A 13164-nucleotide genomic window follows, 5' to 3' on the forward strand; every position below is an offset into this window, starting at 1 on the left:
GGTTTAGGGTTGAGGTTGAGGTTGAGGTTAGGGTTAGGGTTAGGGTTAGGGTTAGGGTTAGGGTAGAGGTTAGGGTTAGGGTTAAGGTTAAGGTTAAGGTTAGGGTTAGGGTTAAGGTAGAGGTTAGGGTTAGGGTTAAGGTTAAGGTTAAGGTAGAGGTTAGGGTTAGGGTTAGGGTTAGGGTTAGGGTTAGGGTAGAAGTCGAGGTTTGGATTAGGGTAGGGTTAGGGTTAGGGTTAGGGTTAGGATTAGGGTTAGGGTTAAGGTAGAGGGTTAGGGTTAGGGTTAGGGTTAGGGTTAAGGTAGAGGTTAGGGTTAGGATTAGGGTTAGGGTTAGGGTTAGGGTTAGGGTTAGGTTTAAGGTTAAGGTTAAAGTTACGGTTAAGGTTAAGGAGCTGGGATGCGGGTGGTGCTGTGTGCAAAACCTCAGTGCCTATGATCGTAAGGTCAGCGGTTCGAATCCCCGCGGCGGGGTGAGCTCCCGCCGTTCGGTCCCAGTTCCTGCCCACCTAGGAGTTCGGAAGCACCCCTAAGTGCAAATAGATAAATAGGTACCGCTTTATAGCGGGAAGGTAAACGGCGTTTCCGTGTGCAGCACTGGTGCTGGCTCGCCGGTTGCAGCTCGTCTTCGGACGGCCCCGGCTCCCGGCCTCTTGAGCATGATGAGCGCGCAATCCTAGAGTCGGTCACAACTGGCCCGTACCGGCAGGGGTACCTTTACCTTAAGGTTAAGGTTAAGTTAGTGGTTAGGGTTAGGGTTAGGGTTAGCGTTTAGGGTTAGGGTTAGGGTTAGGGTTAGGGTTAGGGTTAGGGTTAGGGTTAGGGTTAGGGTTAGGGTTAGGGTTAGGGTTAGGGTTAGGGTAGAAGTCGAGGTTTGGATTAGGGTAGGTTTAGGTTTAGGTTAGGTTTAGGTTTAGGTTTAGGTTTAGGTTTAGGTTTAGGTTTGGGTTTAGGTTTAGGTTTAGGTTTAGGTTTAGGTTTAGGGTTAAGGTTGAGGTTAGGGTTAGGGTTAGGTTTAAGGTTAGGGTTAGGGTTAGGTTTAAGGTTAAGGTTAAGGTTAGGGGAGAGGTCAGGGTTAGGGTTAGGGTTAGGGTTAGGGTTAGGGTTAGGGTTAGGGTTAGGGTTAGGGTTAGGGTCAGGCTTGTTTTTGAGTTTAGGGTCAGGGATAGAGATCGGTTTAGGGTTGAGGTTATGGTAAAGGTTAGGGTTAGGGTTAGGGTTTGGAATACGGTTAGTGTTAGGGTTAGGGTTATGCTTGAGGTTAGGGTTAGGGTAGCGGTTAGGGTTAGCGTTAGGGTATAGGCTAGGGTTAGAATTAAGGTTAGGGTTAGGATTAAGGTTAGGTTTAGGGTTAGGGTTAGGGTTAGGGTTAGGGTTAGGGTTAGGGTTAGGCTTGAGGTTAGAGTTAGGGTTAGGGTTAGGTTTAGGTTAGGTTTAGGTTTAGGTTTAGGTTTAGGTTTAGGTTTAGGGTTAGGGTTAGGGTTAGGGTTAGGTTTGAGGTTTGAGGTTTGAGGTTTGAGGTTAGAGTTAGGGCTAGGGCTAGGGTTAGGGTTAGGGTTAGGGTTAGGGTTAGGGTTAGGGTTAGGGTTGGGGTTGGGGTTGGGGTTGGGGTTAGGGTTAGGGTTAGGGTTAGGGTTAGGGTTAGGGTTAGGGTTCAGGTTCAGGTTCAGGTTCAGGTTCAGGTAGAGGTTTGGGTTTGGGTTTGGGTTTGGGTTTGGGTAGAGGTCGAGGTTTGTATTAGCTTTAAGTATACAGTCCTTTCTTGGCAAGGTGATGTCTTTGCTTTTTAAGATGCTGTCTAGGTTTCTCATTTCTTTTGTCCCAAAAAACAGGCGTCTTTTAATTTTGTGACTGCTGTCACCATCTGCAGTGATCATGGAGCCCAAGAAAGGGTTAGGGTTAGGGTTAGGGTAGAAGTTGAGGTTTGGATTATGGTGGGGTTAGGGTTATGGTTAGAGTTAGGGTCAGGATTAAGGTTAAGGTTAAGATTAAGGTTAGGGTAGAGGTTAGGGTTTGGGTTTGGGTTTGGGTTTGAGTTTGGGTTTGGGTTTAGCCTTAGGTTTAGGTTTAGGTTTAGGTTTAGGTTTAGGTTAGGGTTAGGGTAGAGGTTAGTGTTAGGATTAGGGTTGAGGTTGAGGTTGAGGTTGAGGTTAGGGTTATGGTTATGGTTATGGTTATAGTTAGGGTTAGGGTTAGGGTAGGTTTAGGGCTAGGGCTAGGCTTGAGGTTAGGGTAGAGTTTAGGGTTAGTGTTAGGGTATAGGCTAGGGTTAGAATTAAGGTTAGGGTTAGGTTTGAGGTTTTTGGTTTAGGTTTAGGGTTAGGGTTAGGGTTAGGGTTAGGGTTAGGGTTAGGGTTAGGTTTAGGATTAGGGTTAGGCTTAGGCTTGAGGTTAGAGTTTTAGAGTTAGGGCTAGGGTTAGGGTTAGGGTTAGGGTTTGGGTTTGGGTTAGGTTTAGGTTTAGGTTTAGGTTTAGGTTTAGGGTTAGGGTTCGGGTTCGGGTTCGGGTTCGGGTTCGGGTTCGGGTTCGGGTTCGGGTTCAGGTTCAGGTTCTGGTTTTGGTTTTGGTTTTGGTTTTGGTTTTGGTTTGGGTTTGGGTTTGGGTTTGGGTTTGGGTTTGGGTTAGGGTTAGGGTTAGGGTTAGGGTTAGGTTTGACGTTAGAGTTAGAGTTAGGGCTAGGGTTAGGGTTTGGGTTAGGGTTAGGGTTATGGTTTGGGTTAGGGTTACGGTTACGGTTACGGTTACGGTTCAGGTTCAGGTTCAGGTTCAGGTTCAGGTTCAGGTTCAGGTTCAGGTTCAGGTTTAGGTTCAGGTAGAGGTTTGGGTTTGCATTTGGGTTTGGGTTTGGGTTTGGGTTTGGATTTGGGTTTGGGTTTGGGTTTGGGTTTGGGATAGGGTAGAGGTCGAGGTTTGTATTAGCTTTAAGTATACAGTCCTTTCTTGGCAAGGTGATGTCTCTGCTTTTTAAGATGCTTTCTAGGTTTCTCATTGCTTTTGTCCCAAAAAGCAGGCGTCTTTTAATTTTGTGACTGCTTTCACCATCTGCAGTGATCATGGAGCCCAAGAAAGTAAAATCTCTCACTGCCTCCATTTCTTCCCCTTCTTTCTATTTGCCAGGAGGTGATGGGACCAGTGGCCATGATCTTCGTTTTTCACTGCCATTAGGTAGGTTGAATGATAAGCCCTCACCAGTGATTGATTGTATGTGAGTGGAGTTTCCCTCCACTCGTGTTTGAGCCGTGTCCCAGCTTGTTTCCTTGTCCTAATGTTCTGGAGTAAACCAATAGGCTTGGGCATTGATCTTTCAATTTGTAGTGGCACACCAAAATCTGGCGCGCACACATCTATTCACAACTATGCCATAGTTGTGATGCCCAGCAGTGCCCCCACGCTCAGTGCCCAGAGCAGTCGGACCAGTTGTGCTGCCTTCAATCCATCTCTGATACCAAGGAGCCAAGCAGGCTCCACAAAATAGGAGAGGGCGCTTAGGGGCAATTGTGTTAACGGCCCAAGCCATTCAAATGTTTCACAAGTCAGCCCGGGCTTTGACAGGAGTACCAGTCATAGCTGGGAAATCACCCAGAGCCAAGTCAAAACCCTTTGGACCCATCAGCCTCAGAGGACAGACCGTCTTCATAGGTCCCCCACCTCTGCTGAAGGGAAAAGCTGCTGAAAGCTGCATCTCAGCAGAAAGTGAGCTGACCATGACAAGGGACTGATGTCAATATCCCCCACTTTCAGATCACCCTCAGGCAGCTTCAGCTTAGAAAACTGGACATTTTTGCCTCTGGTACTTTTTACGATGCAGGCAGAAAACTAAAGAGAAAGAATGACAAAGCTGCAGAATGCATTTCAGTGGCCAGGAACAACTCCACACGCCTGGAATACATGATCTGTAATGCACAGCTTTCCCACTCCCGTCTTTAGTTAACAGGTTGATGACTTGTAGCAGTCTACCTTGTTGCAAGGATGACAAGATAATGTTTTGTGACATCACTCTGTGGCCTGATCACTGCACTGCCTGCAGAGTAAAACATGCAGTGGAAACAACTAGAACCTCAGAACAGTGGCAAGCGTAGCAAACTGCCATCTTCAGTCAGCAAATACTGGAGAATCTGTCTATTTTTAAAAGAGACTCTGACTAAGCATTAGGAAGAACTTTCTGATGGTAAGAGCTGTTCAACAGTGGAATGGACTCTTTCAGAAGGTGGTTGACTCCCCTTCCTTGGAGGTTTTTAAGCAGAGGCTGGATGGCCATCCATCTGGGATTATTTAGCCGTGATTCCTGTATTGCAGGGGTTGGACTAGATGACCCTGGGTGAACCTTCCAACTCTACTGTTCTATGATTCTATTATTTCCACATTGTTTTAACTTTTAATCAGTGTTTTCCTGTGAATTTCTCCAAATAATCTGTTTCAGTTTGCCTAATCTTTCAGAAAGTGCAGTTAGGTAGATTCACCATTCAAACTGAACCGAATTTCTCCCCCATTTCTATGGCTGGTATGAAGGATTTGCCCAAGAACCCATAAAATAAACCAGACAGAGCGAGTCTTGGTCTTGACCTATGCACTGCAGTCTCCCAGGTCTCTTCCTACTATATCCCAGGTGTGAGAGTACTTGGGCGACTGAGGGGTTTGCTTTCGGAGCTTTCAGCTTTCTGGATCTTTGGCAACTTCTTCCTGAAGCCCAAGAGGCATTTAATGGAGAAGACATCTTGCAGCTCAGCTGTGCATCCCTCATTCTCTTTGCAATTGGCAGCTGGCTCCTGCTTTGCCAGGAGACATGGAAATACAGGGGTGATTTCTCACCCCCAGGCTGCACTTGGGTTTCTTTTCACTTGCTTTACCTGCTCTATGTGAGACACCCAATTCTTCTGGGTGGTTCCCTCCCCCCACCAGGCCTCATACTAGAGGGGGCTTCCAAGGAGCATCTTGGATTTGGGAATCGCAGGCATATCTCTTGCCTGTCACTGTAGATGCTAATACATTCTGCCAAGCAAGCGCCACATTGTATTCTGCTGTCAGGGGGCACGGAAGGTGAGGAGAATAGCTCTAGGGGCCCAAATCCTGTTCCCTTCTGACTGCTGTCGAAGCCCTAAGCTATGATCAGATGGCAGATGGAGATGGTTCCTTTGGGGGAGAGAAGGGAGAAATGTGTCTTCTTCTTCATGCTTTCCCCAGAAGTCAGCACAAGGGTTTTGCCTGGCTGTTCCATGAGTCGCTGAAGATTTACCAAGTTGACAGGCCATTGCCTTGAGCGCAAGTTCTCTGAGGCAGGCTGAAGCCGCAGTATGTCTGATGAGGTTGTTCCCCGACAAACGGCAAGGCCTGTAGAGTCACCGAGCTAATTTGCTTCTGTCTTCATGGGACAGGAGAATCCACATCTTCCTGCAAAAGGGCAGCTGTTTGACAAAAGTTACAAAAATGAAATGCGTTCAGTTCTACACTTCTCAAGGTGGCATCAAAACCCCACTTAGCCACAGTTATTTTTACTTATATACCCCCCCTTCATCATATGATAGATAGGTAGAGCAACCTTTCTGAATAAGGGAGTCACTCCATCTCCCTGATCAATTTGGCTGCCCTTTACTGAACCTTTTCCAGCTCTACAAAACCCTTTTTGAGGTGAGGTCCCCAGAATTGTACACAATATTCCAAATGTGGCTGCACCATAGATCTGTGATATGCAGTGGCGTAGCGTGGGTTGTCAGCACCCAGGGCAAGGCAAGTAATTTGTGCCCCCTAACCCGTGGATTTGCGCCCCCTAACCCGTGGATTTGCGCCCCCTAACCCTAACCCCCAGATGTTGCGCCCGGTGCGGCCGGCCCCCCCTGCACCCCCCACGCTACGCCACTGGTGATATGTCATATATTTTTCTAATCCTGTTATACTTTTTATTGTTAGTTGTCTTGAGGGTTTTGAAAAGATGAGATATAAAAATTTTAAATGAAATAAAATAAAAGGAGATAGCAGGGATCAAACTTGGAAGCTTCTGCATGCAAGAGCTGAGCTGCAATTAAAAAACCTATATTATCGATAGTGTATGCCAAGTCAGAAAGGCAGGAAAAAACACGACCCCTTTTAAATTTCCAAATATTTAGCTTACCTAAGCCAAGATGTTCAGGGTTTTTAAAATACCTCTAATTTAGGATATTAGAGTACTGTATTATTTTCTCTTGCGCAGCCAAGCAATTAAATCTTGGATGCACTTCAGTGTCTGGACCTGAACTCGACTTCTGGTACAGCAGGATGAAAGAGGAAGCAGGAGAAGGGCGGAGCTTCAGCTTTGTATGCAGAAGGGCCCAGGTTCAATCCTTAATGTTGATGGCACAAGGGGCAGCGGCACAAGGGGCAGCGGCCTGGTGGAGAGAGCATTCTGGCAGCTGGGGAGCCACCACTAAAAAGGCCTGCTCTTTGTGTCACCACCCTCCACACCTCCCTCGGATGCCACACATGAAAAGGGGGCTCAGGCAATGAATGCAGGGTCCCGTAGGGCCATGTGTAGAGGCCACTTCAGTGTTAACATGGCTGTTGATAAAAATTAACCAGTGGCGTCACCTTTCCTACATTCTGACTTGTAAATAGGTCTTTAATTGCTTCCAGAATAAGAGCCGTGTGAGAGACAGCCTGCAAGGAGTTCCAGAGCCACAGCATTCTGTGTGTTGCAAGTACAGGAGGAGGATATGGACCAAACCGCATATTTTTAGGGCCATGCAATTCTGCCCCAACACATTGTTCCAGAAAGACAGGATTGACCCCGTGCTCTGGAGGAGATGAAGAAGCCCCCTCCTCCCCCTGACCCACAACTCCAACATCTGTCCAACTGAGCCAGCCTCAACATGCCGGGAATGGGCTGGGCTCCAGTGCACCCTAAGCAGAATCTCCTGCCAAATCAGAAGCAGGCTGAAATCCAACCCGGAGGACCTCACCGGTGCCAAGAGCAGCTGTCCATCGCATAGGCAGGATTTGCAACAGAGGACTCTGCATTTCAGCATGTTTGGCAGAGATTCCTCCAGCTATTTTGAGATTAATAGTGCCATTAGTTTGCAAAGAAAACTTTCCACAGGTGGTTTTGTGTTTGTAAGGGTGAGGCTGTGATGCCGCTGCTTCTCCTTTGCTTCTCCTTCTCTTTCCTACCTTTTTAGGGAAGAAGGTGAGGAGAGCTATTTTGATATTTGTGCTTCTCCCTGGAGTTTGGCATCCTACTTTATAGGAAGTAGGATGGTTGGCTTGTGAATGAGAGCCACCGCAGTGTAACAGTGGGACTCTGCAAGCCTAGGAACGAGCTCTGAGGAGAACTCGGGTTCAAATCCACACTCAGCCATGAAGCTCACTGGGTGACTCGCCACCTCTCAGGGTCACCGATCTCACTCCATGCTGAAGTGGCTGCTTGGAGAAAAGGCAGCATGTAAATGTTATAAAAATGATTGAAGGGTTGGGCGTGAAATGTGATCAAAGGATAAATTTGTATCTGTTGTGGCTTGTTTTTCCTGAAACACTGTGTTGATTTTATATACCTAACAGAAATGGGTTTTTAATAACACCCTCTGAATGTAGCTCTTCCAACAAATTAGGAAATTGAAGGATCAACCAATTTCAGTACTACTTGTAGTAATTCATACGTCTGATCCAAAATCTTAGAACCACAGAACTGTAGAGTTGGAAGGGACGACCACAGTCACCTCGTCCAACTCCCTGCAATGCAGGAATCTTTTGCCCAACGTGGGGCTCAAAGCCGCAGCCCTGAGATGGAGAGTCTCCTGCTTCACCAGCTGAGCTAACCCAGAGCTATTATTCTGTCCCATCTGTGCATCAGTCTGCATGTCTGACCTCCAAATAGACACTTCAACCCTGCAGTCTGGTGTTTGGGGAGCCAAGAATAGTATTTAGAGAAGTGTGCGATCTGAAGCATCCCTGCATCCTGATCCAGGTTATTTGTCCAGGGAGCGTCCATCAGGTGAGTTTGCCCAAACCAGGAAACCAAATCACAAGGCCATGCTGGGATTGGGAGCCTTTCCATTTCCTATTTCCCCAATATTACGTTTGCCACTTTTCTGGGTCAGTTTGCAAATCTGGCAATTTTGTTTTCTCTCAATTTCTCGTTTTTCCAGTTGTAAGTTCAATTTACCATATTTCCACATCAGCTTGCATATTTTACTTACAATGTCCTTGTGCAAATTCATCGGCATTTTAGTGCAAATATCTGCTATAATACACATTTTCTGCAATGCAAATTCACCCAAATTTTTAGGGGGGATTTTTTTTTTTTGTAATTTTCAGTAATAAAGGTACTTCTATACACAATTTCCCTTGGTACTGTATATGCATTTTAGTTGGAGAACTGCATTGTAAAATTCACCGGTGTAGATTTTGAAGGATGGCTGTGTTTCAGTTCACAGGTTGTTTTAGAAAGTGTGACTTATGTAAGTTTGCCTTTAAACGTGAACTGAAATGAACTCCCACATCCATAAATATTTATGTTCCAACCCTAATCAAAAGTCTGAAAATGACCTTTAATGCCAAAAGGAAGTTGGAAATTTCAGCCAATTTGCAAAACTAGGTAGCCAAGTAGAGGTTTTAAAGGACACTTGGGAAAGAAGAAAAGTAAGAGTGATATGTGCCTTATTTTCCTTTGCTGGAAAGTCTATGGCAGGTAGAGAGTACTCATTCCCAAATGGAAGTATTATTGAGATGGGTGAAAACAGACAACAAGTAAGGTTTTAACAGCAGACAAGGCCTCAGTGCTCTTGTGTACTAATCTGCACTGAGTAAAGGAGCTGGAAAATGCAGATTGAGTGCTTTGTCATCAAGGTGTTCTTGTTTTGCTGAGTTTCTGCTCTTTCCCATTTTCTTCTCTTATGCAAAAGTCCCACGAGTTTTCTTACTTTCTCCCTGACTGTTGAGATCACTGTACTCTCTTAGATGCCGGCTAAAACACATCCTTCTTTAGACAAGCCTACCCAGATGCTTTAAAGTTGAGGTAATTTTAATCTGTTTTAGTATTTTAACTTTTGTATGTTTTAAGGTAAGGTTGTGAATTTTGCTTGATTTTACTGTTTTATCTTTTGAGGGTTGGTTTTTTTTACTATCAAGTGAAGAAGGAGGAGGAGGAGGAGAATAGAAATAGGAGTTTGTATTTGATATCCCGCTTTATCACTACTCTAAGGAGTCTCAAAGCGGCTCACATTCTCCTTTCCCTTCCTCCCCCACAATAAACCCTCTGTGAGGTGAGTGGGGCTGAGAGACTTCAAAGAAGTGTGACTGGCCCAAGATCACCCAGCAGCTGCATGTGGAGGAGCAGAGACACGAACCCGGTTCGCTCCTAACCACTACACCCCACTGGTGTATAAATTTTATGAAATAAAGAAAGAAATAACTCTTTCTTACTCCAGTCAATGCTAGCATTCTTGGGGGACCTTTGTGAGCATCTGTTAGAGTTGTTTCATTTTAATTTTTTTATTAAATTAACTCATAAACAATGCAAACAAAAAAGAATATATATAACATGACATTGGACGACTGGTACATTTGTTATAAGTTTGACAGGCAAGTTATGTTTACTTCCTCATTTAGCATCTAAACCAATATACAAATTCCATTTCTTTTTGTTCCTGATTTTTACAGATTCTGGATGGTCAACCTGTCAGATTGTTTCTGCAACTCAGGGTGGTTCTAAGTACCATCCAAGCTTCTAGAGGGTTTCATCCCACTTGATCTTCCCCTTCCCCTTCTTTTTATCAAATCCTTGCATTATTTTAGAAAAATAGAAATTTTACCCTTTTGAAATGAAATGTAACCATGCAACGCTTCCTAGGCAAGTGTCCGTAGATCTATGTTGAATAACAAAGAGAGTGTGGTAGCTTCTCTCAAGTGGTCTAGCAACACTTTAATCAGGGATGGAGAACCTGTGACCCTCCAGATACTGTTGGACTAATATCCGCAAATTCCACTGGAAATGCAAATGAAAGTAAAAATTGCTGCAATTCACATGTTTGTCTGCAGTATGAGTAGGGTTTTTTAAAACAACAAATGTAAATAAATTTTAGTCCACAATACATAAATAAAATTTCTTCTTCTTTAGCATTGTTTTGTTGTTTCCCTTCTGTTGAAATGCGTCAAAATAAATCATGCAATAAATTATGTGGGGGTTTTTGGGCATCAGATAGTGAGATGAACAAAGGTTTTAGCAGAAGCCAAACTGAAGCAGAACAGAAACAGTCCTGATTGTGATGAACACAAGATGGGGATGGGGATTGCTGCCTCCTTACATCTCTACCCCCAGTCAGCACCAGAATTCTGATCAGGGCTCCACTTCTAGACTGTGAGAGAATTGGAATTGATGAATTGGATGGACCTTGGAGGTCATCCAGCCCACCACCTCCGCAATGTAGATCTATGGTACAGAATCCTCCAGAAAGGCAAGCAAGGGACATTATCTTTTTTTAAAAAAATAATTTTTATTAACCGACCAATCAAATCAAATTAAATCACATCACATAAATTCCGAATTACAAAGCCAATTTTTAAAATTTTGTTGAGGGGACCCATATTTCAAGTTCCGAAGGGGGATTCCGATCGTCATCTTGCTACTGCGTTAATATCCAAATCAGTCCAAATAAAGTTCATAAAGTTCATAATTCTATCCAGTCTTGCTGTTTCCACATCTCATCTTGTTCGTATATTTTTTCTTTTTTCTTTATGATCTCTTCTGATAATCTCCTTAAGCAGATAAACACCAATTATAATCCTGTGTGAATTTTTCCGTTCGTCCAATCCTCATATCAAGATGGTTTCCATATATCATCACTTTCATAAATAACATCGCTCTTTCCATCATTAATCTTGCAAAACTGTCGCTCTTAAGTCCCTCTGAGGAGTCACATCCACAATATAAAAGCAGCTCTATTTCTCCTCCCAGACTTAAGTCCTCCGACAGAACTTGCCAACATGGCGACGGTATTTTTAACTGCGTCATTCCAAAGCTCTTATACTTTGCACGATCTTCTTAAAACATGCTTTGGTTAGAAAGTTTATCTCCACACAGTCATAAATCCACAGCTTAAGTCATTAAAATGACATTTCTGACTTGTGTGGGGGGGGATTCTTGGTTAATCACATAGAGGAGAAAAAAGGAAAGTTTTTCCCCCCCTCCCCCCTCCAGCCCTTTGCCGTACCGAGCCTTGGCGTTTCTTCTCATGATTTATCTTGTTCCTCCGACCCGTCTTGTTTATCAGAGATCTCTTCAGTTAGCAGTCTTTACTCCCCCTCCTTCCTTGAAATATGTGCATTCACTTCTTCCTAATTGTTTCTTTTGAAGTTCTTGCAGCTAGTGGCGCGAATCAGAGACAGCATCCAGGAGCGCCGAGATCCACAGGAGGGCATTCTGCCTAGTGCCCCCATCCCCACAAATTCTGGGGTGGTATAGGGCACAGCAGGCAAGGGCAGCCCCCCCCACAATCCTGGGGGGGGGGTAGGGAGGCTATTTACTCCCATCACAGCCTCCTAATTACCTCGTGTGGGTCGGAGAGATGTTATTGTCAGCCATCTTCCGATGCGCCCCTAGTGGCCCCTCAGCAAGCAAGGGACATTATCAGAGTCCAAGGACAAATTCCAGCCAGGCAAAAGCACTCTAGTACAAAGCAGGGCCCTACGGGCGTGTGCCCTGGGGAGCATTCCAAGGGCCAGACAGAGAGGTCCACAGGGCCGCATTCATTTTTTTTTATATAAGATATTTATTAGGGTTTTACAAAAAACAGAGATTTACAGAATAAAAAGAAAGCAAAGAAAAGGAAGAAAATAAAAAAATACAAAAAATACAAAAATACATAGGAAAAAAGAAAATACAAAATACAAAGAACAAATAGATAGGAAAAAATTAAAAAACAAATCCATTTTTTAATATCTTTAAGCTCATTTGCTTGTTTCCTTGACCTCCTCACACCTCCCCTTTTTGTATTCCCATTTACATAATCAATTCAGCAAATCCTTACCCTCTTTCATTTATCTTAACTCTATATTTTAACATATTATAGCTATATGTTTTCATCCATTATCAATCCATTTTTGCATATTCTTATTGGCCTTGTTGCTAATGCCACTTATTTTCAATCCAGCATCATTTTAACATTCATTAATTTTACAATATTTCTGCAAATAGTCTAAATTTCTTCCAATCTTCTTCCACCAACTCTTCTCCCTGGTCTCGGATTCTGCCAGTCATTTCCGCCAATTCCATATAGTCCATCACCTTCATCTGCCACTCTTCCAGGGGGGTAAATCTTGTGTCTTCCAATACTTTGCAATAAGTATTCTTGCTGCTGTTGTTGCATACATAAAGAAAGTTCTATCCTCCTTTGGCACCAATTGGCCGACCATGCCCAGGAGAAAGGCCTCTGGTTTCTTCAGGAAGGTGAATTTAAATACCTTTTTCATTTCATTATAGATCATCTCCCAGAAAGCCTTAATCTTTGGGCACGTCCACCAAAGGTGAAAGAATGTACCTCCATTTTCTTTACATTTCCAACATTTATTATCAGGCAAATGATATATTTTTGCAAGCTTGACTGGTGTCATGTACCACCTGTATATCATTTTCATAATATTCTCTCTTAAGGCATTACATGCCGTAAATTTCATACCTGTGGTCCACAACTGTTCCCAGTCAGCAAACATAATGTTATGTCCAACATCTTGTGCCCATTTAATCATAGCAGATTTAACCGTTTCATCCTGAGTGTTCCATTTTAACAGCAAGTTATACATTCTTGAAAGTATCTTTGTTTTGGGATCTAGCAGTTCTGTTTCCAATTTTGATTTTTCCACCTGGAAGCCATTTTTTTTGTCCAAATTATAAGCCTCTCTTATTTGATAATAGTGAAGCCAGTCTCGCACTTTGTCTTTTAATTTCTCAAAACTCTGCAATTTCAATTTGTCTCCTTTCTCCAAAATTTCCCAATATTTCGGCCACTTGGCCTCCATATTGAGCTTTTTCTGAGCCTTTGCTTCCATCGGTGACAACCACCTTGGGGTTTTATTTTCAAGTAAGTCTTTATATCTTATCCAGACATTAAACAATGCTTTCCTGACAATATGGTTTTTAAATGCTTTATGTGCTTTAACCTTGTTGTTTAGATATTAGATAGGCATGCCATCCAAATCTCATCT

The sequence above is a fragment of the Podarcis filfolensis genome (genome assembly GCF_964270895.1).
Source record: "Podarcis filfolensis genome assembly, chromosome: 9".
Taxonomy (NCBI): domain Eukaryota; kingdom Metazoa; phylum Chordata; class Lepidosauria; order Squamata; family Lacertidae; genus Podarcis; species Podarcis filfolensis.